Here is a 13,855-nt window from a genome sequence, read left to right as displayed (position 1 = left end):
CCATGAGAAAGCACAAATACTTTAATTGATGGCCGTTACAAATCATGAGAATAGCCCTGGTCTAAAGGACTAAGAATTTTTGATAAATGCTCAGAGAAAAGCAAAACACCTGGGCTCTTACATAAACCACCATTGAAAAGGAAATTAAAACAAAGAGCAACTACTTTGGCCTGTAATGGGCTATTTTTCACCACCCTGTCCTGGATGACCTGGAGAAGCTTGCCCCAGCATACGCAGGGTTTTTAATTGAGCAGGAGAATAATGGAGCCTCACAGTGTTTTCACTGTTACCCTAATTACTAAAAAGAGTCTTTATGTAAAATCTTCAGAGAATAGAAAGAAGGAAAATAAGAATTGTGCAAGCTTGCATCCCACCCAAAGATCTCCCCAATGAAGTCACGTGAAAGAACGAAGTGTGTATAGATAAGCAGTCAATGGCTGCACATAGCAAAATTCTCTCTTAACACTTCTTTCTTAATAACCTCGATATGACTCAAAAAAGAGAAGACTTGGGAAGCCTGATACTCTATTCATGAAAATAACATCATATATCACATTCATACACATGCAAATATGCATATTTGTGTACATATGAATGAATTTATAATGTATTCTTATTTATGTAAAGAATAAATATATGTAGTGAGAAAATAAGAATAAAGAAATATAGACATTTCAGTGGGTATACGTGTTCATATATGTGCACATGTGTGTGCAGCTGCCCACACAAGTGTGAGAGCATGCAAGTGGAGGCCAAAGGCTGGTGTGATTATCTTCCTCAATGGTTCCCCACTTTGTTCTATTTATTTATTTATTTATTCATTCATTTTTGGTTTTTCGAGACAGGGTTTCTCTGTGTAGCTTTATGATCTGTCCTGGCACTTGCTCTATAGACCAGGCTGACCTCAAACTCACGTAGAACCGCCTGTTTCTGCCTCCCAAGTGCTGGGATTAAAGGTGTGCACCATCACCGCCTGGCTTCCCCACTTTCTTTCTTGAGGTCTACCACTGAACTTGGAGCTCACCTATTGGGCTACACCAACTGGCCAGGAATCTTCAGACATCCCCTTGCCTCCATCCAGCACCACTAAGATTCAGGTGCTCGCCACAGAGCCCAGCTTTTTTCATATGGCTGCTGTGAGTCTGAACTCAAATCCTCATGCACTTTACTGACTAAGCAGTGTTCCCTGCGCTGTGTGTGTGTGTGTGTGTGTGTGTGTGTGTGTGTGTGTGTGTGTGTGTGTGTGTGTTTATAGGGTTTGTGTCTGTTGTGTTGGGGGCACGGTATACACATTCGTTGTGTGCATGGGTGCTTCTATGTGTATGTATACAATAAAAATAAAATTTAGAGAATTTCATATTTTATTAAGAATTTCACTCCTTTCCTCCAATACCATTCTCCTTCAAAGAAAATTAATTTATTAATTAACTGATAACAGAACTATCAACAAGAACTATTAAATGGGCCAAATAGGCCTCAAAATGAGCTTTACTTAGAGCACAATACATACTCAATAAAGACTACATATATTCCACTTGTCACACACTGCCTGGACATTTAGAATAAGGCAGACATTTGCAATAATTAACATAATAATCAGAAGGAGTGAGTTTCAAAACTCATAGGTCGAGCCTGGGTCTATGGAGAGGAGATCCTTGCAAGTTTTTCCTTGTACTTGTTTTTTGGTTCTATTTTGGTTTTTCTGGCTGATTTAGGTGAAGCATGAGAAACCCAGTGAGACCCGAGCACAAAGTCCCTCAACTCAGGGACCCGCACAATGGAAAAGCAACTGACAAATGAACCACCAAGCAGTTGTCATTCATCTTCTGTTGATGATCCTGTGGACTTTTCTAGCAGTTCTTGAATAACTGTAAAAAAAAAAGTGAAAATGATCATTCCCTTACTCTTGAATTATTCTTATAACAATTTAGCACACAATTCCAAAATTCTAGTTCTACCAGTCAGAAAAACACACACATGAGTTCTTCTCACATCTGCTGTTGAGGGCTTTGGTTTCTTCATTTTTTTTAATTACTTACTTAAATGCCAAAATTTCATCTGCCAGAGTTTCATCTGACCAATATTAGTGAGTCCAAACTTAAAGAACATATAAACCAAATAGATGGATGCAAACCAAAAAAGAGAGCCTTCTTAGAAGAAGCTGGTGCTTAGCTATTTAAAATGTTCATTTAATTTCATTTTGCCAGAAAATTGCAGTTATTTAAAACACGTACAGATCGCTAACTAACCATATGGTAAGTGAGTTCATTGCAGTGCCTGCATAAGAAGCATACACATAACAAAAGCAGATTAACAATTATTTGATGACCCTGATGGGCACTGCGGTGAGTGAGGGCTGAGATCCCAGGCAAAGCTGCGGGTTTTAGGAGGCTCTTAGCAGATGCAAGAGTAGAAAGCTATATAGCACAAAGCAATCTTTGTTGTTACCCCATAGCAAATGTCAGTTATGCCCCTGTGTGGGGATGAATGTGTGTGTGTGTGTGTGTGAGTGTGTGTATGTGTGTGTGTTGAGGCTTGCACATGGCAAGCAGATGTTTTACTAATAAGCCAAATTCCCCAGCTTTCAGTTATGCCTATTTATTAAATCATAGCACATTTTTAAAGTTAACTATTACTATAAATGAAAGAATTTCCAGAGAGATTCTTATTCCACAAAACTTTGTCTATTTCTTTTGTAGAATAATTTATGTTTGTGTCACTGTTGTATGTCTCCAATGACTAGACCACATATTTCATTCACCAACTGAAGCTTTATGACATCATTAACATGTGGTATAGTCTAAGCACACAAAGATGGATGTTCTCTACTTTCAAGAAACACAACTAAATAGAAGAGATGTGTCAGGGCCCGAATATGATATTTCAGATATAGGCATCAGCTCAATTCCAGCTTGAATCTCCTATTGTCTTTTAGATGTTGGCTGATTACCTCAGAATGGCCTGCCCACAGTGGAGAATGGCTTCTAGTTTGTGTAACAATAGATCTAGGCCCACACACACACATTCATCATGAAGACTAGTGGGACTTGCATTCTAGGACCATCTCTAGGGTTGAAGGAAGTGTTTCCTAGTCATCCCTATCATATATGATAATAGATGTCTTCTGCCAGTACCCCTGCTTTTGGAAAGCTATTTAAGAGGGTGCTTGAATAAACTGTGGTCTCCAGTATTGACTGAGAGCCTTCCTGAAATGACAAGATGTCTCTGTCTCATTCTTAACGCCACTGAGTAGCTAGGACTTCAGCATCCACTCAGGCTCGGACCTGGGGCTATTCGTCTGGTTCTTAACATCAGTCAGAAGGCTCTAGAAGCAAAGGACTGATAGAGGCCAGACCCGGGCAGAGATGGAAATGAATTGGGTGATTCCAATAAAATATTATAAGTCCCTGAGTGTGAATAGTGTATTAAGGAATCAAATAAAAGGGAGTTAAAAGCACTACCAGGGTTTTTTTTTCTTTCCAATGGCCGACATCATCTTTCTCTCCTAACTGGCCATGACATCAAAGGGAAATATGGACATTAATATATTATTAAACAGCTGGATAAGTAGCTTGGCTAATAAAGTGCTTGCCACACACTCAAGGGGACCTGAGCCTGAGCCCCCGAATCCATGTAAGAAAGCTGGGCATGAAAGTATGCACTTGCAACCCCAGCAATGGGGAAGTAGGGGAAAGTCAATGATTGGAACTGGGTGACCAATCAGCCTAGGCAAAAAGGTGAGTTATAGTATAATGAAGAGACCTGTCTTAAAGTAAATCAATAAAGCAATGGCATGCTGAAGAACAAAATACAAGTTCATAACTATATGCACACCCACAACTGAGTAAAAAATGAACATACACAGAGATATAATATGTATCATTAAATGCCATGCAACAATTTTCAATGTAAAATTTAAAATAAAATTCATATAAAAACTTAACTTTCAAAAACTTCTGAGGAGAAATAGCTTAGGATAAAAGCGCCACGACATGATTTTAGGTTCAGATAAGCAATGCTACTGCTGTTGTGTTTTCTCTCTTGGTTTGCTAAGTTACCTGCTAGCCCCAATAACATGTGTTTAGCTCCATTATTATGAGATGATAAAATTCTAATCTGACTAATTTTCTTCCTAATTTATTCTCTCTCCTTTGGATCTCCAGGCTAATACTCCCTTATACTTTGTTTGTAGAAGACATCTATTGCTCCTTTAACCAGTGACCCAGCTACACATGAGATGTGGATTGTAATTCATGAAGGAGGATGACTGTGAAACACTTGTAATTTTATGGCCTTCTTGTTGGACTCAGAAGTCAGTTATGGTTAAATATTATCTCAGTCCGGCAAGAAAGCCATGGACTGCTTAGCCCCTGACACCTAAATGATAATGGTAAGCAACTATGAGAAACCGCAGCTTGGGACTGAGCCCTGATTTTCTGAGCCAACTTGAAAAGGAGGAGGAAGATGGTGTTTGCCTTGAGTCACGCTGCTTGAGTTAGTATTTTGTTCATCTCTTTATAATGTGGGAACTTAGGGTTGTGGTCGCTCTCAGTAGATTAGATACCAGTACTGTTTCTTATTAATTTGTTGATTCCTTGCAGCTGTTGAAAATTTTCAAATTAACATCAGAGAAGTCCAAGCTCCCCCAGTAATATTTTTCTTCTCCAGTACTGCACATAAATAATAAATCAACTCACATCCCCAGCCAATTTGGCAAGGTGAAAATTGTCAAGTTCAAGTTGATGTTGTTTTCATTGAAGAGGTCTGTTGAACAAGAGATCATGCTATCTTCATTCAAAATTAACATTAAGAATGTTTTTGCTTTGTATGACACAGTGGCACCTGCCTGCAATTCCAGCACTGAGACAGGAAAAAAAAAATACAAGTTAGAAGCCAGGGAGGGTCATGTATCAAGTTCAAGGCCAGACTGAATTGCACAATGAGTAGTGAGATCTTGTCAGACAGAAAAGAAAAGGGAACAACAAAAATATCTTTTTTGTGTGGTAAGACTATGTGGATGACAGTACAGATAGAAATGGCATAGCCAAAGGGGGTGATATGGTTTGTCATATTATATAGACTAAAGGAATAAGAAAATGGAGTTAAAATGTGCTACAGGCAAGAGTTGACAAAAATGTGGCGAGTAACATTCCATCATGGATTAAAAAGGCACCAAGGAGGCTAGGTTAGCAGGTAATGGCTTCTGGTGAAGGAGGGGTGATTTTTATTCCCAGTGGCATAGCCACTGGTAACTTGGCCATGCTCCAGTAAATAATTCCCCATTCATGCAAACAACAGTGATTAAAGTCAATGGGTCACAAAAATACAAAGACCAAAACACATGAAAGTAGGAATGAAAGCTCATTGGAAGAAGAGGGGTTCAGAGGAGAGTAACGGATGTGAAAATGACTGAGTCACATGACTGAGTCACATTATACACTAGATCACAAACCTCTAATTCTCTCTCTCTGAAACTGGATCTTTGCCTCCCTGTAGCTCTTTGGGACAGAGTGCTGGTGGGAAAACAAGGTCAGTCTTGCAGTTGCAAGCTAAGTGCATGGTCCTATCTAGTGTCTCTGTACACATCTGCTGGGTTGATTTACATGGTGTGGATCTTCTCTCTGCCTTCTGGAAACTTACTGATTCAGGAATGCCCTAGGAACAGAGGTGAGTATTGTAGGCTTCTCTTCAGACAGTCCCACCATCACTGGGCTACCTCTGCATTCCTCCTCCCAATAAACTCTCGCATGAGATCTGTTGCATCGTGTGACTTTGTGGCACCCCTTGTGTAAGGATGCAGGCATTACTCTGGCCTACCCTCTGTCACTTGGCAGAATGCACTCAGGCAGTGAAGTGGCCAGGCCCCCATTTTAGCAGCCATGACAGGTTAACATGTGTTCACATGACCTTGCTGCTCCTGTCCTGGTCACTAGGACATCAGGTGCCCTCCTCGTCGCAAGGAACCAATCAGAAGTTAGCTGGAAGGGGCTGTGCTTTATGGACAAGTGTACAACAGTGGCACGCAGAGCATATCAAATGCCCTGAGAGGTCCTATGGGCCATAACAACCAATTGACCAATCAACATAGGGCAGGTTGTCCAAGCCTGGAAGCCCACTAATCCAGAGAGTGTTGCAGACCCCTATACAACACCCCTACACTGCCCTATAAGATCCCCGCTTCGTGGTTTCTCGGGGTCTTTCTCCAACCATCCACAGCCATGGTAAATGGATAAAAGGCCCAAGCTAATGGGGTTAGCTCATTAAACAACTACAATAAAAGACTCTTTGCTTTTGCATCGAAATGGGCCCTTTGGTGATTTGGGGTTTCAGAATTTGGGCACAAAAGCAGTACCCTGGTCAGCCCTGGGTTTCATGGCTGTTAAGGCACTAGGTAGTCTGCACACAGGTGCAAAGGACCCTTTCCTGCTGAAGAGACAGACAGGACTTTTCTTGCCCCTCCCTCTCCCTCTCCTTCTTGTCCCCCCCCCTCTCTCTCTCTCTCTCCTTGTCTCTCTCCTACTCCTTCTCTTCTCTCCCCCCTTTTCCCTTTGCTCTCTAACAAAACTTCCCACTCAAGCTCTGTCTGCCTGGCATGTTTGTCTCTCCACTTGTCATGGAATCCACCAAGGCGCCCTTCTCACAAAATTCCTAACTCCTTGGCTGCAATCAGCCAAGGTACCTTCCACTGCTAAATCATTACAGGAGGATCTGGCAGAAATTAAAGGGGAGGAATGAATATATATGTTTAAGATGTATTTTATGAAATTCTCAAAGTATAAATAACAACAGTATTTGTAAATGGAGTTCTTAATTGGTCTAAGTAGTAAAAACCCAGAGTCAGATATAGAGGAAAATGCTGAGAGATCAGAGAGGAGCAAACCACGACCACACCTTACCTCTTTAGCCTCTCAGCAAACAAGAGATCGAGTTCCTGTTTCTCCCTGCTTATATTCTGTTTCCACCCAGCTACCTCATTTCCTGTCTTCCTGTACAAACCTCCAGACCTCTATATTTAGCTAGTGGCAAGCTCCATTCTCTGATCTTCAGACAGGCTTTATTTGTACAAGCAAGATATCACCACAATTATTTTTTAAGTTTCACCAACTATCCCTTATTCACAATGGAGTGCCTCTCCCTTCAGGGGATTACTTGCTAGTAGTAGTCAAGGGAATCTCTACTACATGCCTTTCTGATCTCTTTAATGAGTTGTACTAAATATCTATAATTTCCTTCTTGGTTGAACTGTGAAGAAACTGAAGAGAGTGGGTTTCCACCCCAGTCTGTATCTAATGAGTTCTGAGTTAGTAGGAGCAGTAGGCAAAGCATGCTTTGATAGTGGGTTAATTTGGTCTTAATCCTAGCTAAGATAATCACTTGTTATTTGCTCACTTAAGTTACTGACTTGATAAACACTGTAGTAAACATAGTTGAACAGTAAGCATTGAATGCCTGTTTTGTAAAGCTCAGTGTTTGGGATCTGCCCCCACACTTACTTGGCAGGCTGGAGTCTGCCTAACAGTGAAGCATTTCAGTTCTAGGCCAGCCATTTGTTTTGTCCATGTCAAAGAAGGTACCCAGTAGGATCCGGGTCTCTGCTCCTAAAGAATGTGACTTTTTATTGATTCTCACAACTCAGTAGGTGAGCAGAAGGTGAAAGGGAGGTCAGGGGATGACAGAATTGGAGGATTTCCTCTTCATCACTAAGCTATAAAGAAACCACTCTTGATTTTTTTTTTGGTTTTTCAAGACAGGGTTTCTCTGTGGCTTTGGAAGCTGTCCTGGAACTAGCTTTTGTGGACCAGGCTGGCCTCAAACTCACAGAGATCTGCCTGCCTCTTCTTCTGCCTCCCATCACTGCCGGGCACCACTCTTGGATCCTAAATCCCCTGGAATTTAAGAAGAGGACAAGAGAGTGTAAAGAGCTAATGTGTAATGAGCCCAGAAGTTCAGTTTTCCAAGTTGATAGGCGTTCTAGAGATGGCTGGTGGCAACAGTTGCTCCAAAATGTGAGTGTAACCAAAGTCACCAATCTGCTTTTAGAAATTGTTTAAAATGATACATTTTACACGTGTTTGCCATAATTTTAAAATGTTGATGTATATATAAAATGCCTATAACATACGTGCATGCTCATGCTGCCTCCTCTCCCCTCTATGATATGCATTCCCCGGAAGAGACCATTACACCAAGGTTTCATATGTATAACGCCTCAGCATGTATGGGACTACAAACATGCACATGCCAAATGAACAAAGTAAAAATGTGACATGCTGTTTTGAAATATATGCCTTGTGGACCGATTGGCTCAAGCTTATTAACACAGCTGTTACCTCACATTCTTACCAGGTCCCACTGCTATTTGAGTGAGGCTTACTGTCTACATTATTCCCAATTGTAGTCGAGAATGCCTCTTGTAATTTAAGAAAAGTGGTGTGAGAGAGAAAGATGCCATAAGACAGGGTTCAAGCAGAGAGGTTTTTTTTTATTAGGGAAAGGGATCATAAAAAGGGGAAAGGGGAGGGGGGAGACCAGACTCCAAGGACAGGAGCACTGGGAGAGAGGGAAGAGAGGCAGAGAGAGAGAAACAGACAGAGGAACAGAAAGAGAAGAGGACAGGAGGTAGGCAGGGCCCTTTTAAAAGGGAGCTTAGTGACTGTGCACAGGTGGTGCTCTTAGTGGCTACAGCTGAGGGCGTGTCCTGTAAAAACCTCAAGGACAGACCGTTACAGATGCCTGAGTACTAATAATGCCAACAGAGGAAATAATGAATCAATACCGGGTTAAGATAAAGCATATTAGTAACAGCACAAAGCCACGGCATGAGCGAATCTGTCCACAGCATTTGATCTCAGCTGTCACATGTCATGTGCCGGGGCAGTTTTCTTATGATAAGAGAATTCAAAGATACTGGGGAAGAATTTAGGAGTCCATGAACTTAGACATTTTTTAAAAGGCTATTTATGTACATTGATACCAATGAAATATCAGTACTCTGAAATTAACCAGACCCAGTGGCTGCACATCTCAGTGAACTCCTGTCCAATTAGAGTGGCCATTCAGAATGTAATCCATATAACTCCACACGGGATTTTACATTTTTAGCATCAAGCATATTTTTCTGAGTTTATCCACCACTTACGACAGAGTTGGAGCTAGAAAAGCAGTTAGCTTTATATCCTCTTCTATAACTAATGCCCGCTACCTTCAAGCAGCCCTTCCTCATTCCCTAGTCTATTCTTTCTTGTTCTCTTTTCTACCTGTACATTTGCTTACATATATAGATATGTTGTTGGCTATACTTCACATAGGAGAGAGAACATGCAACAAGTCTTTTCTTCCTAAGATGACATAACCTCACTTAAAATTATTCATTCTAAGCCAGCTCCATTTTCTTGAGAATTTGTGGTTTCATATGTCCTTAGAGCTGAATGGTATTCATACATATTGCAAAGTTTTTATTATCCATTCATCTGTTGATGGGCAACTCAGTTTATTCCAACTATTTGTTACAGTGGATAAAGCAACAATAAACATGGGAGTGCAATTACCTCCATGGCAGGGTTTGGAGTTCTCTGGGTGTACACCCAGGAGTGAAACAGTCATGAGGTAGCTTTGTATTGCCCAAAAGACAAGACATTTACTATTACTGACATACCCATAGAAACATGCAGGGTTTGTTATAAAGGCTGACCTTTATTACAGAGTTGTGAATATTCTTGATATAAAATATACTCAAAACCAATGGGCTCAAAATGCAGATGATAAACAAGTCTAGAGAGCACTTACATTTTTAAATAAAACTTTATTTCACATTGGAGCTTCCTTCTGCAGCCGTGTTTACATCTGGTCTTTTTTTTTTTTTTTTTTTTTGGTGGCCCTGACTGTTTTGGGGAAGGAGTCTGCAGGGCAGTTTCTGCACTGGGATTTGAGCCCCACTGCAGTTTTAAAGCACCTTATAGGGATGTGCACCTGTTGACACTGTGTGGAGCAGCACTGGATACCAGATGCTCAGATTACATGGAAGAGCTGGAAATAGTATTTATGTTGATTGGCAAGGGCTTAGGACTCAAGCTACCCAGAGACTTTAAAAAAGATACGAGCACTGGGTGGGAATCGTGGAGGAGAGCACTAAAACATTCCCTTCTCTTTTTATTGAGATAGTTGATAGGATAAGAAAGGGCTCCATGATGAAGCATTGTACAGATAAGCCTGACACACTCTCGTAGACCGAGGAATACATAACTCACATGCAGAACTAAGGCTGGATGGCACTAGCCATGAAAAACATAAGAAGAAAAATATCAGGAACTAAGGTGCAGAGGTAGGAAACTGTGATTCAAGTACAAGAAGAACTTTGATCATCTGGAATGACAGACAAAAAAATGTTTCCTTTAAATCACAGGACTTCAGCCATAATGCAAAATATGCATAGTTGTTCAAGGGAGGGTTTATTTTTTGAAATTGTTAATGTTGTCTACCTGTGTGCCTATGAGTACATATTACAAAGTATAGAAAATTAACATCAGAATTATTTACATCCAAGTGAGAGTTGAGAATAAATCTCATCCCTAGGAAACATGAGAAGTCATGAAGTCTGCTACCTTTGTAAGGGGCAGAGGCAGGCAGATCTCTCTGAATTCAAGACCTCCTGGGTCTACAGCATGAGTTCCAGGGTACCCAGGGCCTTGTCTCAAAAATTTTTTTTAAAATGTTGTACAGCCTGTTAGTCTACCTCATGGCAGCTTCTTTTGTTCATCCTTTTCTCTTTCTGTAGTCATTTCTCTGTCGGGTGCTTTGGATGTGGTGCCCCCACATACTGCCTCACTGCCTACACCTCCCTTGTCTTCTGTTCCCACTCCACACCCATCCAACGAACAGAACCCACTTCTTAATGTGGAGTCAAAACATTTTACAAATTCATCATAAGAAGGAACAGAATTAAGAGAATAAAGTTATAGAGGAATCTTGAGAAATGGGGCAGAGAGAGAGAGAGAAAGAGGCAGTGGCATAGCAATGAGTCTGGAGAAGGTGTGCTCCTTCCCTGTATGCAGAAAGCATTCCAAGTAGAGTCTACAGAAATCGTGAGAGCCAAGGGAAGCTGAACTCTGCAAGGATTCACAGAATCCCGGGGGAACATATTCAATCTTCCATTTGATCTCAAGCCCAGAATAATAGTTGGTGAGGTAAATACTTCCCAACTAATGGCATGAGGAGCCATTTCAGATCAATCAAGAATGCCTCTACATGCAGGAACAGGGAGTATGAAAGAATGACAAATACTTCCCAGTTTTCTGTAACATTAGCTAAGTAACTATTAAGATTTATGTATGTGCTTGGACTTACCAAACTTCCGAGACATGCATGAAGAATATGAATAGCATATGTCCCATGAGCCATGACTTCTAAACAGAGTAGTATTATCATTAAGATCTCCTAATGAGAACTCTTGACTCACGATAGAAAGGATCACACTTGATGCCAAGCATTCGGAAGTCAATTGTTGGCAACCACATGGAGCAGCCCTTCAAGCAGCCATGGCTTACAGTCTCATTATCCTTCCTGCCTCGTTAGTCAGTAGCTAGTCTTACCTAAGAAATAAAGCATGAAGAATAAAAAAGAAGAAAACTCCTCCATCCTGCTGCTTAGATCAACAAAAGTCCTTTGTACCTCACTGGAACACTGAAAAATGTTTCCAGCTCCTTCAGGACACACAGGGTGCCTTTGCCAATTTTTCAAAACCCAAAACAATTTAACAACAGCAAAAATCCTTCGATGCCTGAGCTCATCATTAGGATATCATCCAAAGCCTCACAAAGGCTGCTTTTTTCCCAACGCTACATTACACTTTTTAATTGATGCAAAGAGCTTACTTCTGGTTTCCCTTTACTTTTCCAATATAAAAATATCTAAAGGATGCTGTTTGGGGTCCAACAGCCGGATCTTGCAATTCTATAAACGATCTAGAAGTTTGATGTTCAGAGTCCCCACACTGGTAGTAAGATAGCCGCTACCCACTTCTGGATGACTGGGCAGCATCAAGTGTCTCTCCTCAGAGAATGTAACCTGAGTGTCTTAGCAGCTGCATACGAATCCCAGAAGAGAATTGAGAAAGTGCGATGTCTGCAGATTGGAAGATTTCAAGTGTCAACACCATGTCTTCCAAACACACTTAGTCTCTACAACAGGAACAGGTTGCTGCGTCCAAGTGCTCTTTACTGCCAAAATAACTGGAGGTCCACAAGCTATATGACTTCCAGATTCTTACACATGCTCAAACCCTATACCCTGAAGCTTAGTCAAACAAAATGCTTGTGTCCGTTACTCAGAGTAGTCACTAAATTTTTGTCACGGTAAACATTAAAGTCCCACCTTCCTCCTCCAAGGACAACATACAATGTGCATCTTTAAGGAGTTACCACAAGTTCTAACACAACAAAATATCTCTATGCCAGATACTCCCAATCCTAACATTTCAAAGGCAGAAAATGACCAAAGTTGACAAAAACTGGGTAGATTTTGTGATTTGAATGTGAAGTGTCGGCCACAGACCTGAGTGTAAGAGACCTTGGTCCCCAGCTGGGGCTGGTATTATGGAACTGCTAGGAAGATAAGTCATTGGGCATTCTCTGTCTCTGTCTCTGTCTCTGTCTCTGTCTCTCTCTCTCTCTCTGTCTCTCTGTGTGTGTGTGTGTGTCTGTCTGTCTCTGTCTCTCCCCCTCCCTCCCCCCCTCCCTCCCCTCCACCCTCTCTTTCTTTGTCCAGACAAAATGCAATACTCTACTTGCTGACTGCCAGGCCAGCCTCATGGCCCCATGGGCCACACCTTCATCACCATATTTCCCTTCTGAAACTGAGAGCAAAAACAGACCCTTCCTCCCTGAAGCTGCTTCTGTCAAGTGTTTTATTGCAGCTACATAAAGAGAGTGAATGCCCCATGCGCTAGGAAAATGCCCCCTTTACCCAACTTCCCTCCTAAGGAAAACAGGATGTCTGCTAGGATAGCTTGATGTCATTATTTGGGTTGTCGAGAACTGAAGAAGAAAGCATCCCCCGAGGTTTTAAAGTCACCTATAGCGGTTAGGATGTGAGCTGACCTATTTCTATCAGAGCCCCATAGCAGGCGAGAAACCGCCAATCAGGGAATTTGTGCCTTGGGCAGCGAGACTGCCATAGTTTGCATGACAGAATCCAAGAAGTCAGCACATCCTGGTGGCAACTCTTGGCTGCCATAGGCTCTCAACAGCATGGGCGAGGGAAAGGAAACACCTGCAGTCCCATCAGGCTTACAGCCTCAAGGGTTGAGAGAGTACTGGGGGGGCAAGCTTGAGGGGCTGCTAGCACCTTCTGTGGCACCTTGACTGAAGGATACCCAGATGGGATGCACCCTGTCTCCAGAATCCAAAGAGGCTCACTGGCTGTTGTGGTTCCTTTGTATTAAAGATATTCTCTATCCACAGGAGAGTTGAGAAAGGCACTGACCAACTCTGTGACAGTATGCCAATCTGACTAATGTGTCACTGTCATCTTCACAGCAGTGACATCTCCTTGACAGTCCGCAGTGGAACCTCGCAGTCAGCCAGCATAGTTACATAAGTCTCTAGGCCCCAGTGGTTCACTTGAGAAGCCAAATGGGCCTGCTATATCATGCCAACGTGGTGCTTGCCACAGGTTTCAGATTAAAATTACTTGTCCTTTTCACTATCAAGGTTGTAGTCCTTTTTGCTGAATCACATAGGGAGGCTTAGGCCGTGCAGGCTGTGAGTGATGATGGCATGATCAAAATAGTACTTAGATATTGCCCTAGGTAGGTAAATATTCCTGCAAGGGACACTTGGGTTCAGTGTCAAGGATGACA

The sequence above is a fragment of the Mesocricetus auratus genome, unplaced genomic scaffold (genome assembly GCF_017639785.1).
Source record: "Mesocricetus auratus isolate SY011 unplaced genomic scaffold, BCM_Maur_2.0 Super-Scaffold_100007, whole genome shotgun sequence".
Lineage (NCBI taxonomy): Eukaryota > Metazoa > Chordata > Mammalia > Rodentia > Cricetidae > Mesocricetus > Mesocricetus auratus.
This window is presented reverse-complemented; position numbering follows the sequence as displayed.